Below are 21378 nucleotides of genomic sequence, written 5' to 3'. Positions count from 1 at the left end.
TAAAGTCAAGCATTGGTCATTTGGAAAATATTAGTTCAATGAGTTATGCAGATCTTTTAAATATTGACACATTTCATTATACAATATCACAGTAATCTAATTAATTAGTATCACCACTGATCTTATCAGAAAAGTCTTTTGGGGCGCGTGGGTGGCTCAGTCGGTTGAGCATCCGACTTCAGCTCAGGTCATGATCTCGCAGTTTGTGGGTTCGAGCCCCGCGTTGGGCTCTGTGCCGACAGCTCAGAGCCTGGAGCCTGCTTCGGATTCTGTGTCTCCTTCTCTCTCTGCCCCTCCCCCACTTGTGCTCTGTCTCTCTGTGTCTCTCAAAAATAAATAAATATAAAAAAAATTTTTTTTTTATAAAAAAAAGTCTTTAAATATTGGGAAGCTATCAGTAAATATAGGAAAGCTATCAAGCTCACAGAGACAAATACAAATTTTCCAAAATTCTAATTTTGCTCAAAAGCTTGCCCTTTATCACTGGTAACAAATACTGTCCATTGTTTTCTCTGAAGTGACTCACTTTGTCCAAATTTGAGATAATGTCTACCAAATACTCAAATTTAAGTAACCATAGTTGGTCAGTCCTTCTTTCAAGTAAAAAAGGAGCTAAACTGCAACCCCACAATCACATGTCTGCTTTCCCTCAAGACAATTATCATATTTTTCAATATGCAGAGAAGAAATTTATGAAAACTTGCCATTTTTAAAAGTACAGATATCAAAAATGCATATTCAAGGGTCAAAATTTAATGAATTAAATTTTTTTCTTCATCATCAAAGACATTAAGTAAAACTAGTTGGGGTGTTTTTTTCTGCAAGTGCATGGTGCAGTGCAAGAATACAATGATACTACTACAGTGTGTATGATATGTGCCAATGACTCGATTCATGCTGATGCACCGACAGTGCTTTTGCATCATGAGTGCAAATGTCAGCTACAGAGGAAAGGGCAAATAATATCTTAGTATTATTATGGAGATAGTTTTGATCCCATAAAACTCCTGAAAGGGCCTGGGGAACCATACTGTGAGAACAGCAGACTTAGGCTTAGCAAGATCTGGAGTACAGGGTGGGATCACTTTACCCTGAATCATAGAGGAGAGAAGTAGGTACTAAACAAAACTAGGATTCTGTTAGGAAGAAAGAGGGAATAATGGATACAGGTAGACAATCAGCAGTGTCCACTGCACATGGGCACGATACATGGAAAGTGTAGCACAGTTAATATGGCTAGCTGCTGTGGAATTAAACCAACAGCTATAAGCACCTTCCTAAGTATTGTCAAGATAACTGGGTATATACCTGCAAAGTATGAAGTTGGACCTCCACCTCAGACCGTATACAAAAATTAACTCAAAATTGGTCAAAGACCTACATGTAAGAACTAAAACTATAAAGCTCTGAGAAGAAAACCAAAGGGTAACTTTTCGTGACCTTGGATTTGGCAGTGTTTTCTTAGATATGACACCAAAAACACAATGAAAGAAAAAAAAATAGATGAGTTGAATTTCATCAAAAATAAAACTTCTGTAAATCAAAGAATTAAGTAAGTGAAAGGACAATCCACAGAATGGGAGAAATATATGCAAATCATACATCTGATAAGGACCTACTATCCAGAATATATAAAGAACTCTTAAAACTCAACAACAGAAAGACAATCCAATGAAAAAAATGGGCAAAAGATTTTAATAGGTATACAAATGGCCAACCAGCACATGGAACGATAATCAACATCACTAGTCATTGGGAAAATACAAACCCAAACCACAGGGGGATATTACTTCACACCCACTAGGATGGCTATAATAAAGGAATAAAGAAATAACAAGTGTTAGTGAGGATGCAGAGAAATTGGAACCCTCACTCGTTGCTGGTAGGAATGTGAAATGGTTCAGCTGCTCCTCATAAAGGTAAACATAGAATTGTCACATGACTCAGAAATTCCTCCCCTAGGTACATACCCAAAAGAATTGAAAACAGGTGTTCAAACAAAAACTTGTACACAAACATTCATAACAGCACTACTCACAGTTGCCAAAAGTTGAAAACAATTCAAATGTCCGTCAACGGATGCATTGATAAGCAAAATGTGGTATATGGATATAGTGGAATATTATTCAGCCATAAAAAGGAATGAAGTGCTCACACACACGCACATATATATATGTTCATATATACGACATAGATGAACCTTGAAAACGTTATGCTAAGTGAAAAAGCCAAACACAAAAGGACACATGTTGTATGATCCCATTTATGTGAAAATTTAGAATAGGCAAATCCATAGAGCCAGAAAGCAGGTTACTGGTTGCCAGGGGTTGGGGGAGGGGGAAATGAAGAATAACTGCATAATGAGTACAGGGTTTCCTTGGGGGATCATGAAAACATTCTGGAACTTGATAGGGGTGATGGTTGCACAACATTGTGAGTGTACTAAAAGCTACTAAATTGTACACTTAAAAATGGCTACAATGGTGAATTTATATTATGTGATTTTTTTACCACCACTTAAAGAAAGCAAAACCAAAACCAAAAGACCCTGAGGCTGTGAGTGTGAGGCCAACATAGCTGTCTCAGTGGCAATACATAAACGCATTGATTGAATATACCACCCTGGAAAAGGAGACCTGGCTATGGATGTCACAGTTAAAACAGACCTTGAGGGGCACCTGGGTGCCTCAGTCGATTAAGTGTCTGACTTCGGCTCAGGTCATGATCTCACAGTCCTTGGGTTCGAGCCCTGCATCGGGCTCTGTGCTGACAGCTCAGAGCTGGGAGCCTGCTTCGGATTCTGTGTCTCCCTCTCTCTCTGCTCCTCTCCTGCTCACACACTGTCTTTCTCTCTCTCAGAAATAAATAAAGATTAAAAAAAAAAAGTAAAAAAAACCCAGACCTTGAAAATATTCTCATTAAATATGTAAAACATGTTTCAGAAATTTCAGGAAAGTCATGACATGCTTAGGGAAACATAGCTGGTTAGTGGAAGAACCTGGTCCAAGAGAACCAATGTGTCCTGCCTCTTTCTACCACAGGATCTTCAGAGTTGGAGAAATTCCATAAACCTCTTTCAGAATAGTTACAGTCTGAGTGTTTAAGCCAGGGACTATATTTCCCCTACACATCCCCTGAAATATGTGCTCAAAGATAAACCTGCTATCTACACTTCTAAAATAGCTCTTACCTGTGTGCTCTAAGTCTTGGTTTATGCCACACCCAAGTTAGAGAGCTGGCTTATCTGGGACCATCCCCCTACTTCACCCAGAAGCCAGTCACCAAACCTGCCAATTCTCATGTTGGCAACGGAGAGGATCTGGACACTCTCCTGTTCTCATCACGATTCCCTAATCTTTGGCTCGGACTGTTTCATACACATCTTAAATGCTCAGTGTTACCTGTGGCTCTATCTCACATGGACGCAAGAGGCACGTGAACTGTGGATAGGAACTTAGAGAGTTCCAATCTCTATGTATGACACTTCTGGTAGGTGGGATTGGATCTGGGTGGAGCAGTGTTCTCCTCCTTGGGCCTGGTTCCAGGTTAACAGTGACCGTGAAAATAAGCTGTAAATTAGTTTACAAGACTGACCTCAACAATGCCAATTGAGACAAAGTCTTGATAATTGATTCCTTCAGAGGCACAGAGAAAGCGATCTTGACTTAGTGGTACCAACACTGGATTGTCAGGTTTCCTTAGCAACCTGCAGTCCTGCCCTTGGTGACAAATTGGGAGCTCCAATTTCCTTCTAGCTCTAAAAATTCTCATTCTATGAATATCTGTGGCTTTAGAGAGCTTACTAAAGGGAGAGTGGTACAAAAGAAAGACTATTAAACTTGACTATTAAACATGGACTGTTGAAATAGAAGCAGGGACACAGATGGCTGGCTAGGAGGTAATGTGATGGAAGTCAGAGAAGCAACAGGCTATGTTTCGTTCACCCATGGGCCAAGTATGATATCAGGAGCATCCAATGGCAATTCTAAATTAACACAAGTTTAAGCTTGCTCCAGCCCACTCTGTTAACAAGGCAGGGTAATGAGTACATATTGTTGAAAGCTTTCTTTTTAAAATGGCTATACACTAGGAACTTCAGGAATTCAGTTGTCACATTTTAGAGAAGATGTCATTATCCAGAACTATTCTCTGCTAACACACGCTGAGCTATTACTATGTTGTACCATTAGAAGCACCGGTTTTAAGTCCAGACGTTCAGACCCAAGGGCAGAGGTTCATGTTTGATCTGATCCTGCGGCATCTGGAGGGACAAGGAGAGAAGTAGGAAAACTGTCAAATGGGGCCTGAACTTCCCAGTTCAGGACCTGCAGTGATACAGGTTATCCGTCTTACAGGAACAAAGTACATAATAGATTGCAATCAGTGTTCTTGAGCAAGATAAACTAAGGGTGACTGTTCCCTTTTCTGTAAAATATGTGTGGTTTGGGACAGGGAATCTGAATAACATCCACCAGTCCCTTGCTTGTGGTCCCTTTTGTTTACTGTTCCTGTTAGTTTCTCTTTTGATGCAAATATCTCCATGAAGAGTTTGGGAGAAACTTGTCCACATATATCACAAAGAAGCCAAAAAGACAGTCAGGGATGTCACCAGGAGCCCCAAGGGAATGACAGAGCAGGCCAGGACATCTTCTTCCTCTGCTGGAGGCCAAGGCTTGCCTGCAGAAGCCTGGCTGCCCATAGCATTTTCCAGGCCCACCAGGGATCCAGGAAGAGCAAGTCCCCAAGTTCTGGACAGAAGAGGTAGCAGAGAGCTAACAAAATTCCACCTTTGCTGCCAGTGAAAGCTAGGTCAGGGAGCATACCTCAGGGTCATTGCCCAAATGGGTCTGCTAACCCCAGTCAAAGGTCAGCCTCCACCCAAGGGAAGGTGGAATCTGTAAAGTAAACACATTTGCAGGGGGCAGCCTCTGGTTGGCCTGGAAGGAAAATGAAGGAGAAGAATAAAGTCAACTCATCCTTGCTGAGGAGCTATGGCCAGTCACTCTGCCCCGGCAACAAACTTGACCAATGACTGTCAGCCACCACCCAAAGTCTTACCCACCTAAGACCGCAGAGGAAGCAATGTGGTAAGAGGGCAGCTGTATGGAGGGAAATCCTTCACAGCACCCCTAAGACAAATGGATATTCATGGAGGCTAGGAAACCTTATTAAATCTCGCCAGTTTAGAAAATAGGAATATCTCAAATATTCATCCCCTTCCTGCCGAGCTTTGGATTCTAAAGGCTGTTTGTTCACTTGTAAGATCTATTTTGCCAAGGCCTTGAACCTGAAAGTCTGGCAGAGGGGGGGTAGGGACAACAAGTGGCTTCCATACCTGGGGCTCCGTGTGTGCTTGAGGACAGGGTGGCTGCCCCCTCCCCTGCTGCCAGTATCTATGGGAGCCTTGAGCTGCCTGCATTCTATTAAATACCACTTGGATGTGCCAGGGACACTGGTCATCTGCCCAGAGCTCTGTTCCCCCTCCAGCTCCCTCTGAGAGAAGACCTGGCCTTGAACCTCTTCCCAGTTGGCTGCAGGCTCTTCCCCCCTCAGTCTGGTTCCTGCTAGCTCTTTTCCTGCCTAGATTTCACCTCCTCTCACATTGCCCAGATGCTTCTAGGATACCCGCAAATCCCTGAGAACTATTGGCACTGCCCTTCCCTTGTTCCCTCCCTCCCTTCCTCCTCCCTTCTTGGATCAAATATTGGCTTGAGAATAGCTGGCACTCAATCCAGAGAGGCAAAGAGAACTGGCAGGAAATGGGCAACCTCCTCTCAGTGGGCATTTGCCCAGCATGGCACAGTGAGATCAACGTAAGAACCTGCCAGGCCCCTGGTCCTATGCCCCCCTCTCCCTCCATATTCCTCAGCATCCTCTCGCTTATACTCTTACGCTCTTCTTTCTCTGGCTCTTTTTCGTCGTTCTGCCTTATTGGCTATGTTCCTTCTCTTCTTCTTTCTATCTCTAGGTGTTAATTTGGGTTTTTTTTTTCCAGCCTCCTCCCCAGCCCCCTTTCACTTCTTCCAGCTACTTAGCCTCTCCCACACATAACTGTAATCTGGTTGCCTGGATTTGTACAATAGCCTCCTAAAAATCCCTCTGTGGATGCAGCCTCCACCTCTAATTCTTTCTCCAGTTTAGACAGAGTGACTACTTTATGTCACTCTCTGATTCAAGACCCTGCATTGACTTCCCAGTAGCCACAGAACTGAGTCCAAACTCCAATATGGCAGACACTGTCCTTCATATGTGCCTTTCTTCCGCCCACTCAAGTGTTTATTGGTTTAGCAAACAAATCAGTTTAGCCAGTGAGTGCCTACCATGAGCAGATATTGTACCAGGAGCTGAAGATAAAATAAATACACAAATATTTTCAAATAAAACCATGTCTGGGATTTGCCTCAAAATAATCCAAGGAGTAGGGGAGGAGAGTTGGTCAAATGGAAGAGGTATAGAGAAAACAAGACTGACCATGAATCGATAGTCACTGAAGCAGGCTGATGGAGATGGGACTTCATTCTGTTATTCTCTCTGCCTCAGTGTAGGTTTGAAAATGTTCTGTTAGAAAAATGATGGGTAAAGAGAACTGGCAAGTCCTTGGCTTCCCTTTTCTCATGACTCTCCCTGTGCCCTATGCTCAGAATCCCTGAAGCAGCTTATTATCGCATGATTACAATTTGTTGTAATTGCTTGTTTAATTGTCTGCCTTTTCTACAAGGCTACAAGCTCTGTGTGCACAGGGTGTGCAGTAGGCACTCAGGAAATGTCCACTGAATGAATGAGTCCGACCAACTCTGGAGGCAGTGGCAGAAGCACTGGCACAGCAGAGTCTGGTGGAGGACAGGTGAGGCAGAGGACGGGCTAAGTTGGCACGCTGGCTGGGCACCACAGTTAGGCGTTTGCACCCTGGTCTAGCAGCTTTGGGGCAGGATCCACTTAGAGTCGTGTCCTAGACATTTTCCGGACAGAAAAATGTTGAAGCTCATTTTGTAACGTCTGCATTAATGATCTGGTAATGCTTTTCCTGGCTTTTCAATAAATTGTGAAGTGAGTCAAGAATGACATTTCTTGAAAGCTCCTTCTCAATAATACACCACCTGCCTCCTGCCATACTTGAACGCAGAGCAGATAAATAGGAGTTGTATGAAATGACATGATTTATTATTCAATAGAAGTGTCAAGTGCGGGACACTTCCACCCGGTGGACATACATAGCTGGTCATCAGGCCTTTCCTGAACTGTCCCGGAAGCGGCCACTCCAGTCTTGCTGTCTCCTGTTATCTTGTAAATAGCATCAATCACCGCCCACAGTCATGTGTAGTGTCCTGATTGGTTGTCTGCCTCCCTGCCTTAGAGTGTAAGCAACCTATAAACAAGGGCTCTGTCTACTGTTAACTGGGCACAAGGTAGGTGTTCAGTGAATGCATGAATGAAGCTGGTATTTATTACCGAGCAGAGCCCCTCTGCAATAACAGAAGCAAACGTTTTTTATATAGGTTTTTTTTTGTTTTTTTTTTTTTGGTCTCTGCATCCATGCAAGACTTTATAAAAGCACTCTTTTAGTAAAGCATACAAAGGTAATAAAACATTTTAACAACATGAATGAAATGAGCAAAAGAAAGACCTCTCTTATCCCATGATCTCTCTCTGCGATGAAAAGAAGTTCTGAGTAACAGAGGGCTTCTGATATAAAATGTTGACAGTGTAATCTCCTTTTATTTTTTTCCAGTGGAGTTCTTACATAAGTACTGTCTAACCAAAGAACAGTCTCTAGTATTTACAGAAACGAAACCATATTTACAACCCTTTGGGATTTCTTCCATGATAGGATTTTTAATGACTACATGTTTTGTTGTATGGATTTCCTTATTATTGTGCCTTTCAGTTAATAGTAATTTTCATTATTTTAAGTGCTGTTGCTATTAAAATGTTTGTATTAATAGTTACATCCTTGTGCTAAATAATTACTTCTATGGAATCAATTCCCTATAAACAAATTGTTAAACTGAAGGATATAAATATTATCAAAACTTAGGCTAGCTTTCCTTATTTCCAAGTTCTTGATCTATAAAACTGAGTAGATTCTTAACTCCTCCCTGGAACTAGAGTCCTGCTTTTTGTCCCTCTCAGTGGCTGGGAGATTGGCTCTCATATATCGGCCTCCCAGATGTCTATTTTATATCACAGGCGTACCTCTCTGTCATGGCTCCCTTTCCAGATTTCCAGATTCTCTGCCCCACTGTTCTGTCTTCTGAGGCACGCCATTTTTCTGAACCATATTAGACATTACCAGACCCTTGCACAGGGTCACCCTTGCCCTGGTGGGTGTCCGGAGTCAGGTGCTGCCTTCTCCTAATGCCCTCTCTATCTCGTGTGTAAACATACACAATAGTCTTAAGCCATGACAACTATTACAACGTCTTGGCTTTTATGGCATATTTCTGGTCATCTCTGAAACTTACACATTCCTGCTTCCTTGCTCATGTACTCCCAAATGTAACTCTCGATTATAACTTTATTCCTTTAATAAAATATGATCTTCTTTATAATGATCAACTATGTGGCATGGGTTCTGGGATGCCTCATGGGAAAACCACATGACAATTACTGACAGCCCATTAAGAGTAATGACTCTAATTATCTTAATCATAAAAGAATGATATTTAACGTGTTTTAAAATGTTTTATTACAGTAAGATACATACAACATGATGTTTACCGTTTTAACCATTTTTAAGTGTATGATTCAGTGGGATTCATTCATAATGTTGTGTGACCATCACCATAATCCATTTCCAAAACTCTTGCATCACCCTAAACAGAAATTCTATAACCATTAAGCAATAATTTCGTATTCCCCTCTCTCCCAGCCCTGGAAACTTGTATTCTACTTTCTGTCTCTGTGAATTTGTCTCCCCCCACCCCCCCCCCCTCCCCAGCCCCACCATGAGAGAGAGAGATCATGAGCAGGGGCCAGGGGCAGAGGGAGAGAGACAGAGACAGAGAGAGAATCTTAAGCAGGCTCCATGCTCAGCAGGGAGCCCAATGTGGGGCTCGATCTCACAACTGTGAGCCAAAATCAAGGGTCAGACGCTCAGCTGACTGAGTCACCTATGCACCCCCAATTTTTCTATTCTTGATATCTCACATAAGTGGAACCATACAGTGTTTGTCTTTTTGTGTCTGACTTATTTCACTTAGCATCATGTTTCCAAGGCTTATCCATGTGTCAGAATCTCATTCCCTCTTTATAGCTGAATTATATTCTGTCCCATGTGTTTATCACAGTTTGTTTATCCAGGCCTCTGTTGATGGACACTTGGGTTGTTTCCACCATTTGGCTATTGTGAATAACGCTGGTTAACAAGTCTACTTACTCTGATTGGACAACAACAATATTTAACCTGTTCTTGTGTTCCGTCTCTGTTCCCCGCCCCCCCCCCCATATACACCACTAGTGACTTTCTCTTTTAATATCAATGTTTTAAACAGTATACTAAACTAGCTTAATTTCATTTTTAACTTCAGTCCAAGAATTATTTGAAGAAGTTACAAAATACAAAAGGGTCAAAATAGGTAAAGAGGGAGGTAAAAAGCATACTAAAGATTGTAGGGCTACCTGGGTGGTTCAGTCGGTTAAGCGTCTGACTTCAGCTCAGGTCATGATCTTACAGTTCATGAGTTTGAGCCCCACATAGGGCTCTGTGCTCTCCAGCTCAGAGCCTGGAGCCTGCTTCAGATTCTGGGTCTCCCTCTCTCTCTGCCCCTCCTCTGTTGTGCTCTGAATCTCTTTCTCAAAAAGCAGTAAACACAAAAAATTAAAAAAATAAAAACTCCAAAAGAAATTAGAGACCTTAACCAAGACAATAACCTAAAGTCATGACCATTCCATTTCTTCAGAGAAATGGGCCTAAGTAAAAATAATTGAACAGTAACAATTTTAGAGTGTCTTAAAATAGACCTAGATATCCCTGAAATTTATATTATTATCCAATGATGTGTTTTTAAAATGTTTATTAACAGTGTCTATCAAACACTTGGAAAAACTCAAAGGAGATAAATCATAAAACATCATCAGCTGACATGTTCAACTCAGCACATTATTACTGAAGTTTTAAGTAAAATCCACCAGGTGGCAGAAGAAAGGACTCAACAGAAAACATGCACATTTCTAATTTACATGAATAATGGCAAATAGCTGATTACTTCTGTTAATAGAAAAGACCTGCAGACCTTTAACATGAAATTCACTCTACGAGACATAGAACTAAATGGGTGATTTAAATCCGATTTAAATCTGAACGCCAATCTTTGCCTGAGGATATTTGCTACTAGAAAAAAAAAATGGTGCTTATGCTGATTTGCCTTTGCACAATTTCCTTCTTCTGGGAGAGAGACTTTGCAGTTCTCCCCTCTCACTGTTCACAGGATGCACCAAGTGCACCATCTCCCACCCCCACTGGGCTCACGGTGGCCACAACCTCCCCACTCCCACCAGTGTCCAGCAGCTATGGAGCTTCCCCATGCTTCACCACTAGTAACAGATTTTTTTAAAACTCAATTTATTTAAGGGGCGCCTGGGTGGCTCAGTCGGTTAAGCGGCCGACTTCGGCTCAGGTCACGATCTCACGCTCCGTGAGTTCGAGCCCCGCGTCAGGCTCTGGGCTGATGGCTCAGAGCCCGGAGTCTGCTTCCAATTCTGTGTCTCCCTCTCTCTCTGCCCCTCCCCCGTTCATGCTCTGTCTCAAAAATAAATAAAACGTTAAAAAAAAAATTAAAAAAAAAAACAACTCAATTTACTTAAGCTAAAAAACCTCACAAAACAGTTCATCCATTGCTCCCACCCCCAACCTTCTCCCACCCCCTCTTGTGCAACCACCAATCTGTTTTCCATAGCTGTGAGCTTGAGATATATATATTATATATATACGTTATATATATAATATATATATATTTATAATATATACGTTATATATATGTATTAGATTCCGCATATAAGAAAGATCATATATTATTTGCCTTTCTCTGTCTAATTTATTTCACTTGGTGTAATTCCCTCAAGATTCATCCATATTGTCACAAATGGCAAGATCTTATTCTTTATTATAGCGGGGTAATAGTCCATCGTATATATATACTACAGCTTTATCCATTCATCCATCCACTGATGGACATTTAGGTTGTTTCCATATCTTGGCTTTTGTAAATACTGCTGCAATGAACATGGGGATGCACATATCTTTTCCAATCAGTGTTTTTGTTTTCTTCAGGTAAATACCCAAAAGTGGAATTAATGGATCATATGTTAGTTCTATTTTTAAGTTTTTGAGGAAACTCCATGCTGTTTTCCATAGTGTATGGTTGCAGAGCTTACATTCAGATCTTTAATCCATTTTGAGCTAATTTTTGTATATGGCATAAGGTGGTGGTCAATTTTCATTCTTTTGCACATGGCTGTCCAGTTTTCCCAATACCATTTATTGAAGAGACTGTCATTCCCCCATTGTACATTCTTGACTGCTTTGTCATAAATTAATTGACTAAATGCATGGATTTATTTCTGGGCTCTCTAGTCCTTTCCATTCATCTATGTGTCTGTTTTTATGCCCATATCACACTGTTTTAATTACTAAAGCTTTTTAATATAGTTTGAAATCAGGGAGCATGATGCCTTCAGCTTTGTTCTTCTTTCTCATGATTGCTTTGGCTATTTGGACGTCTTTGATGGTTTCCTGCAAACTTTAGGACTCTTCTATTTCTAAATTCCTTCCTAACAGATCCTTAAATATTACTCTTTTTATGGAAAAAGCATTAAGGAAATGCTTTACCTGCTGTGAAGGCAAATTCAAAGTAACAGAAGTAAATGATGTAAAGAGAAAAAGAAAAAATATTCCCTATAATTACAAAGAGGCCAATAAGTAAGCAGATTAGATATTTTGAGTTATTCATAGAAATCAACATGTTTTTTATATAGGATCAATCTCATGATTATTTCATATGAGCAGTCCTTGATTTGTTTTCCATAAATTTCCAGAGGGATTCCCAATTAGTCTGCACACTGAATTAAGACAGTCCCTCTACATTTCCCCTCTCTGACACATACTTTGGGATGGCAATGAAGCAGGAATGATGTAAGAAATTTTCAACAGTTGTCTAGCTTATTTTTTGTTTGGAAGGAGGAAGAAGATGAATAAGAAAATAAAACTCACATTTGTGGAGCCAGAATTCCTTTTAGCAAATAGATTGATCATATGTTTAGAGGGTGGAAAATGACTGTCCATTAGTAATTCTGCAGGTGCATCATGGTACAGGGACACTTGAGGTTTTGGTGTGAGGGAGTCAGTGACATGGCATGTGAAGTATTCAGCTGGAAAATGCAGAACATCAGTCAGCTGCTCTCAGAAACGAACTCCACTGATAATACCAAAGCCCTGCTCTGACATTAGAACCCTATGGCCCGTTTTGTCTTATTGAAAAACACAGTGCTTGGCAATTTTTTTTAAGCTGACAAACATCATCCTATGGGAGCAGAAGGTGAGAGCTGTCCCCTAGTTTCAGAACCTCATGTTAGTCTCGGTTGGACTTGTCTAGCGAGTCGACTCATCCATTTCCCAACGAGGCAGCCACCAGATATATTGGCATTATTCAGGATCACGCCCTGCTGTAAATGCTTATTCAGCCGCATTTCCAATAGTTTGGACCTGCTACTTTCATTCCCATTTCAATACATGTTTATGACCTGAATTTTTAACTCTGCCGCTTTTTTGATCACAAATCAGACTAAGCATTTATATTACGAAAAAAAATGCTGGGCCAGCTGAAAAGTACACTCTAATTACAATAATAATGTAACAGCAAAAGAGACTTTATCTGATAATTAAAGAACTCTGGAGCATCATATTATAGCAAATTTTATGGGATGCTGCATTTTATTGATGAGTAAGAAAAACAGGGGTTGGAATAGATATGTTTCCTCAAAAAGTTTTGACTCAAAAACAGGAAAAATTCTCTTCCTATTTCTTTCAATTTCTTTCCTTTTCTTTTCCCCATATTGAATTTCCTCCAAACTGAAAAAGTTCTTTTAAAAAAAAGCCAGTGTTCAACTTAGTTATAATTAGGTTTTAATCAATGCAACTGTTTTTAACATTGTCTGTCTTTCTCTCCAGTTAATTGGATTATCTTATAAGCCAGTTAACAGCCTGCAGTCAACATATTGTATCGGGCAAAATATTGGCTTCCATTAAGTGTCACGGAGGTGTTATTATCTCTGGGGGGAAAAATGTAGAAACGGAGACACAAAGAAGTAGCATGCATGGCCCAGCTGATGTGAAAATGTCACATTTCCTGAACCGATTGGTGAGAATAGTTGGCTACGCTTTGGGTCCAATCCCCTGGTGGGCCAGATAATAATATACTATCCTGGTCACAGATTCTGGTGAGCCAAACGTCTGACCTGTGTAAGCCACATGTCAAAATATAGATCGGGCACAAGAAGAATCTGTGTATATACCTGTCCTCACGGGCAGAAAGACCGCCGGAAGCACAAGCCCTGCTGAGACGGACGAGTAGTGAAATTAAACACTAAGGTTGACGCATACACACACATACACCTTGCAAATGTGAACTATGCCAGGTATGCTGAAGTATTCTGATGACTATGTTGGAGGAACCCACATGTCACGCTGCATTTGTCCCAAATGACACATCACTTGTTTATTAAAGACATCCTTCTCTTATTTGTCCTTTAAATTCCAGGCCACTAAAGATAGCTCTCTTTAAGGTTAACCAATTCATGTTCTTTGTTGACTTTCTGAAATTATAAGAAAGAAAAAAAAAAAGTTAAAATGTCAGCTAAATAAAGTGAACACTTGGGTATTTGGGTACTCCAAACCTACTTTGGAAATAAGAAGGCTATGAAATATAAATTTCTCATACATCAGATGTAGCAAAGTTACCAGCGTATTTTAAGAATCCAAGTTGTGGGGCGCCTGGGTGGCTCAGTCGGTTAAGCGTCCGACTTCGGCTCAGGTCATGATCTCGCGGTTTGTGGGTTCGAGCCCCGCGTCGGGCTCTGTGCTGACAGCTCAGAGCCTGGAGCCTGTTTCGGATTCTGTGTCTCCCTCTCTCTGACCCTCCCCCGTTCATGCTCTGTCTCTCTCTGTCTCAAAAATAAATAAACGTTAAAAAAAAAAAAAAAAAGAATCCAAGTTGTTATCATAAAAGACAGCTGTCTACTCCGAATCCCTTGTTTTTTCAGATTAAGAAACAAGAGCCAGACATGATAAGAGATATCCCTGTGGCACCCAAAAGAGCAGCAGGGCATAGTCGTGGCAACAGAGAGAAGCTTGCTGCCCATGTTAACCACTATTTAAGTCTGATGCAGGGCATCAGCAGTTCACAGGCACAGAAATTCTCCATGCTGGAATGCATTCCTGAAGCAGTGTGGTGTGGGGGAAAGAAGGCAGGGTTTAGAATCAGCTTTCCATTCTCAGTTCTGGCTCTTTTACTTACTAGCTCCCCACCCTGTAGCTGTGTGACAGTGACAAAAGTAACCTCTTAGAGCCTCAGTTTTTTCATCAAAAAATTGGGGATAATCAGACCTAACTGTGAAGGTCTGATGTGAGGATTAGAGACACACAGTAGGTGGCCAAATTATAGCTATTATCATCAATAAGAGGCTTGATGTAATTGTGAATTCAGTTTCTTATTTATTTTTTAGTGTTTAGTTTCCATGCAAGTTAGTTAGCATACAATGCAATAATGATTTCAGGAGTAGATTCCAGTGATTCATCCCCTTTGTATAATACCCAGTGCTCATCCCAACAAGTGTCTTCCTTAATGCCTCTGACCCATTTAGCCCATCCCCCCACCCACAACCCCCCCCAGCAACCCTCAGTTTGTTCTCTGTATTTAAGAGTCTCTTATGTTTTGTCCCTCTCCCTGTTTTTACATTATTTTTGCTTTCCTTCCCTTATGATCATCTGTTTTGTATCTTAAATTCCATATATGAGGGAAATCATATGATATGTGTCTTTCTCTGGCTTATTTCGCTTATCACAATACCCTCTAATTCCCTCCACATTGTAGCAGATGGCAAGATTTCATTCTTTTTGATTGCCGAGTAATACTCCACTGTATATATATACCACATCTTTATCCTTTCATCCATCAATGGACATTTGGGCTCTTTCCATACTTTGGCTATTGTTGATAGTGCTGCTGTAAACATGGGGATGCATGTGTCCCTTCGAAAGAGCACACCTGTATCCCTTGGATAAATACCTAGCAGTGCAGTTTCTGGGTCGTAGGGTAGTTCTATTTTTAATTTTTTGAGGAACCTCCATACTGTTTTCCAGAGTGGCTGCACCAGTTTGCATTCCCACCAGCAGCGCAAAAGAGACCCTCTTTCTCTGCATCCTCGCCAACGTCTGTTGCTGCCTGAGTTGTTAATGTTAGCCATTCTGACAGGTGTGAGGTGGTATCTCGTTGTGCTTTTGATTTGTATTTCCCTGATGATGAGTGATGTTGAGCATTTTTTCATGTGTCTGCTAGCCATCTGGATGTCTTCTTTAAGAATTCTTAAGAATTCTTTTAAGAATTGTATTAAGAACAATACTAGGGACCTAGCTTCAGTAGGGCATGTCCTATGACTAATGGTTCCAAAATAACAAGCTGAAGTGATTATCTGTCATTCTCCACCTCTATCCCCACATGCCTGTCACATTATACTTTAAGATAAAACATTTATTTTGAGAATTTGACCCAGTCTCGGGGTTGGATGCGTGATCGTGAAATGCTATAAAGCGACATGGCCTGCATGGGGACTGAGTGAGAAGTCTGGATTATCATTTGTAAGGTGTCCTAAGCAGGTGAGCCAACCATACCTACAAAGAACATGGAGGCCAGGGAATTCTCCCAGTTTCCACACTCAACAAACACTGAATGTAGATCATTGTCTCATCTGTACCCATGGGATTTTAATTTATGGAAGTAATGGAATGACGATATGGCGAGGTCAATGCCATTGAAAAAAGAGGGGCCCACCACACCACACAGGGTCACGGGGGGGTACCAGGTTGTAGTTAGGACACAGAAGCAGAAGCCAGTGGAAAGCCTAGGCCAGCGCCTTTATCGGGGTTTGTGTGGGAAAGTCAAGGCTGGGCAGAGCAAACATTTTAGAATTAGCCAGTTTGAATAATTCAGGCCAGTTTGGGGCTATAGGGATGATCTCTGATTGACTGGTACCTGGCCCTGGGATGACTTAGGTCGGGGTTAACACCGGTGTGCTGTCGGAGAGTCAGGGATAGTGTTGAGGGGATACACACGAGACTATACGTGCATACAGAAGGCATAGTTCTAGGCAGGTTGCCATTATCCCCAGGAAGTAGCTAGCACCGGGAGGGGCAGTCTCTCCCTGGGGCTGGAAGGCCTCCCAAATATTAAAACTCCATAAGACACGGGAAACAAAAAACATGATGAACACAGTGACATTAGTTTCAAACAAGTGTTTCCTTCTTCACACTATTTTTCTACCCATCCCTCAAACACTTAGAGTTCTCCTATAGTATGCAGAAACTACATTGTCATCTTCTATGTAAATAGTGAGCACCCTTGGTTTCAAATCTGTACCTGGGGGGGGGCACCTGTGTGGCTCAGTTGGTTAAGCATCCAGGTCTTGATCTCAGGGTTATGAGTTCAAGCCCTGCATTGGGCTCTGCACTGGGTGTGAAGCATACCTTAAAAAAAAAAAAAAAAAAAAAAATGCAGCTGGATGGAGTTTGGAGTGGTTTTAATTCTGCCTTTCATAAATAGAGTTCTTTTAAAAGACCATGAAGTTCATGTTGAGTCATCAAGTCATAGAAGTTCAAGGACTAGAGGGGTCTGGGAAGTCACTCAAACCCCCTCTTTCATTTTGTATCTGGGGAATCAACCATTAAACATTCTCCGGAGTCTCAATGGCTTAACTACTATTAAAATCAAACACAGAATATAATTAAGCATGTAATTAAAAACATTAATAACCATACTCAGCCAAAAAGTAGTTACATTTCAGAGTGCAACTAAATGCTTTTTTCTTGTCTTCTCTCCTCCAAAGTAATGGTTCAAAGTGGAGACGTTAGAAAAATGTCTCTGCAGATCAGCAGAAGTCAGGCGAAACCACAGGAGTCATTTTCAGGACAGATTTCTCCGTATGGAATCAGCCTGCCACCACCAATGCAATCAGTGGACTTTGGACAAAATCAAAGCCATCAGCTAGACCAAGACAGCTCTCTGGTTAAGATCACGGCAAAGGCCCTCACCCAGTAGACATCTGTATGAATTGCTGTCTGAGGAAGAATGAAACACTCCATTCTTGACTTTTCTGTTTTGTCTTGGTGTTTCCACCTGTTTAAGACTAATAATGTAAAGGCAGCAAGGACAGGCACATTACATTTTGGATACTTTTCCCCCTAGCTCATTCAGCTGCCTGAGTCTAAAGATAAAGACGGTATGCCGAGAACTAGAAAAATGGAACAGGGGAAGCCAAGGCATGTCCTTACCTGGAATGAGAAGCAGAGACTAACTGCAGGGAGATGCCAAGGTGCTAATAAAACCTGGACTCATTATAATACCCGGAATTGTTCATCCGTCTTTCTGAAGCACCGAGCACTATGAAGACATACATACTGCCTGGAAACAGATACGGTTAGAAAATGATTAGAAACGCAGACTAGTTTGCTCAGTTAGTTTTTGTTTTGTCACAGTAACGCACGCGCACAGTTAAAACACCCTACTAGTCCTAGCAGGCTAGTTAGGAAAAACAGTTTCAGTTTCCTGCCTGCCGTTTTCTCTCTTTTCAGCCACAGCTGTGTACAATCCTGTCCGTCAATTCTTTTGGTATTTACTTCTACACTTCTGCAAAACATTCTTATACTACCATTTCCTGCAAGTTTTTCTCAGTGTTACGCATCATCCAAGGACTTCCCACTGTGGCAAGTAAGAATTTAGCTCGCTTTCAGTGCTCTTCCCACCTCCTTGGCCCCATCCTGCCTCGACTTCGCACCCCTGCATCCTCCCAATTAAGTTATATTTGTAGTTATAATTGTGGTTAGATCCATATCTACATTATTACCGCTGTGTAAATGCTATTACAGCATGCTCTGTGATACTTAGAGGAGGACTTCTCACCTAGTATGGAGGGATCATTCAGGTGTATCTTCATTTGACAAGTGTTTATTGATGCTTACACCCTGCCAAGCACTGTGCTCAATGCTGGTTACATAGGGGTAACCAAGGAGCTATGGGCCTTCCGTTGTGGTGTAGAACAGTCAGCCCAGGCTCTGGAACCAGACTGCCGGGGTCAAATATTTTCCACCTTCGGCGTGCCTGGGTGGCTCAGTTGGGTAAGTGTCCGACTTCCACTGGGATCACGATCTCTTCGTTGGTGGGTTTGGGTCCCACATCGGGCCTGCATTGGGCTCTGCGCTGGTGGGATTCTCTCTCTCTCTCTCTCTCTCTCTCTGCCCTACCTCCACTCCCGCTCTCTCACGCGATCTCTCTCAAAAATAAATAAATAAACTTAAAAAAAAATCTTTTCCACTTTCTAGTCATGTAATCTTGGGTAACTTACTTAACCATTTTATACCTCAGTTACCTAAGTATTGTTGACACAATTACATGAATGAAAATGTGTGAAGTACTATCAAGTATGAGTAATAGTACCTGGTAGAGAGTAGGCAACACAGAAATGTTACATATTATTGTTTTAGGAGTCAAATGGAAAGGAAAAATTTACATATATTCCACGAACTTACATATATGATTATATATGGTTGTATATGTATATACATACGTGTTTATGTATATGTGAATATGATGTCTATATTTATAATAAATTACTAAGAATGAAAAGTACAGAGTGCTAAACCAGACGGATCCTTGTCTGTTTATTTGTTAACACTTTAAGTATATTCAGTTTATTGTGTGTCAGTTACACCTCAGCAAAGCTCTTTTTATTATTTTTTTAAGTTTGTTTATTTATTTTGAGGGACCAAGAGAGAAAGCATGAGGAAGAGAGGGGCAGAGAGAGAGGAGAGAGCGAGAATCCCAAGTGGGCTCCGTGATCTGAGTGTGGGGCTTGCACTCATGAACCCTGAGATCGTGGCTGGAGCTGGAGTGGGACGCTTTAACCGACTGAGCCACCCAGGTGCCCCAACGGAGCTCTTTGTAAAAGTAAGTACCTGAAGGTTTTCCTGCATTCATTAGCCACCCTTAAAGGAATCAATAACCTTGACGCCATCCACTCAAATACTGTTCCACACCCCACTCCATCATAGCTTTTCTATTCTTTGCTATTCAATATTTTTACTTTCATGAGCATAGTCGACAGTATAAAATGCTTCCCTTTCTTAGAATTGCCTTTTGTATTTGTGTTTCTCTCTTTTTTTAAATTTTCTTATTTGAGTATAATTGACAATGTTATATCAGTTTCAGATGTGCAACATAGTGATTTGACAGGTTTACACGTTATGCTATATTCACCACACGTGTAGTCACCGTATATTGCTGTTACAATATTATTGACTATATTCCCTCTGCTGTGCGTCTTATTCTTATGACGTATTTACTCCATAACTGGAAGTCTGTATCTCCCTCTTTCCTTCGCCCATTTTGCTCATCTCACCATTTCCCTCTGGCAACCATCAGCTTGTTACCTGTATGTATAGGTCTGATTTTGCTTTTCGATTATTTATTTTTGTTTTAGATTCCACATATGAGTGAAATCATGTGGTATCTGTCTCTCTCACTCTGACTTATTTCACGTAGCATAATACCCTCCGGGTCCATCCATGTTGTCTCAAAAGGCACGATCGCGTCCATTTTCATGACTGTGTGATATTCCAATGTGCGTGCACACTCGTGTGTGCGTGTGTGTGTACCACATCTCCCTTATCCACTCATCTATCAGTGGACACTTAGGTTGCTTACACATCTTCGCTATTGTAAATAATGCTGCAATAAACATAGGAATGCATATGTCTTTTCGAATTAGTGTTTTTGTTTTCTTTGGGTAAGTACCGAATAGTGGAATTATTCGATCATATGGTATCTCTATTTTTAATTTTTTGAGGAACCTCCACACTGTTTTCCACAATGGCTGTCCAGTTTACATTCCCACCAATAGTGTACGAGAGTTCCTTTTTCTCCACACAGAGGAATCCTCATTTAGATGGGGGCTCAAGGAAGGAAGGCTTTTCTGAGAATGTGATATTTTAGCTGGAATTTGAAGAAGGAATATAAAGTAGACATACTGGAAGGGAGGGCAGGGCATACAAGAGAGAGGAGGGCATATAGCAAGGCCCCATGGTAGGGGGGTGGCTCGGTCAGTTAAGCATCCGACTTCGGCTCAGGTCATGATCTCGCGGTTTGTGAATTCAAGCCCCACGTGGGGTTCTGTGCTGACAACTCGAAGCCTGGAGCCTGCTTTGGATTCTGTATCTCCCTCTCTGTGTCTCTCCCCGACTCACACTCTGTCTCTCTGTCTCTGAAAAATAAATAAGCATTAAAAAATTTTTTTTAATATAACAGTTTTTATTGGGATATAATTCACATAAGATACGAATCACTCATTTAAAGTACACAATTCAGTAGTTTGCAGTATATTCAGAGTGGTGCAATCATCACCACAGTCAATTTTAAAACATTTTCATCATCCCAAAAGAAAGTCTGTACCCATTACCATATACTTCCCATCTCCTTCCAATTCTCCCAGCCTTAGGCAACCACTAATCTACTTCATCTTTAAAGACTTGCCTATTTTTGACATTTCAGATAAATTAAATCACACAATATATGATCTTCTGTGACTGGTTTCTTTCACTTAGCATAGTGTTTTCAATATTTGGCCATGTTGTAATATGTCTCAGTGCTTCATGCATTTTTATGGGTGTATAATATTCCATTTAGGGATTATTTTTTTTTTTAAATATATATATTCCTTAAATGGATATTATATATATTCCATATTATATATATATATATAATTATATTACATAAATTATATAATATAAAAATATTATAATATATAATTATTATATATATAATGTGTATATATATGGTGTGTGTGTATATATATATGGTGTGTGTGTGTGTGTGTGTGTGTGTGTATATATATATATATATGTATCTACCACTTTATCAACTCATCAGTTGATGAAAATTTGGGTTGTTTCTACTTTTTGCCTATTACAAATAGCCAAAATGCTATTTTGAGCATTCATGTACAAGCTATTGAGTAGATGTATGTTTTCCTTTCTCTCAGATATAGATCTAGAATAGGAATTCCTGAATCGTATGGCAGCCCTATATTTAACCTTTTGGGGAACTGCCAGAATGTTTT

General features: G+C 40.8%; 1 long non-coding RNA gene across 2 annotated transcripts in view; it reads left to right on the top strand.

Moving 5' to 3' along the window:
• The window catches only part of LOC132664361 (uncharacterized), a 78863-nt gene extending 58928 nt beyond the window's left edge, over positions 1 to 19935 (top strand). For both annotated transcript variants that reach the window (XR_013553380.2, XR_013553381.2), the window contains 2 exons: positions 6719 to 6844; positions 17095 to 19935. This is a non-coding gene — a long non-coding RNA (uncharacterized LOC132664361). The remainder of the gene's footprint in view (positions 1 to 6718; positions 6845 to 17094) is intronic.
• The last annotated feature ends 1443 nt before the right edge of the window (positions 19936 to 21378 follow it).

The sequence above is a fragment of the Panthera onca genome, chromosome F2, assembly GCF_046562875.1.
Source record: "Panthera onca isolate mPanOnc1 chromosome F2, mPanOnc1 haplotype 2, whole genome shotgun sequence".
Lineage (NCBI taxonomy): Eukaryota > Metazoa > Chordata > Mammalia > Carnivora > Felidae > Panthera > Panthera onca.
This window is presented reverse-complemented; position numbering and strand designations above follow the sequence as displayed.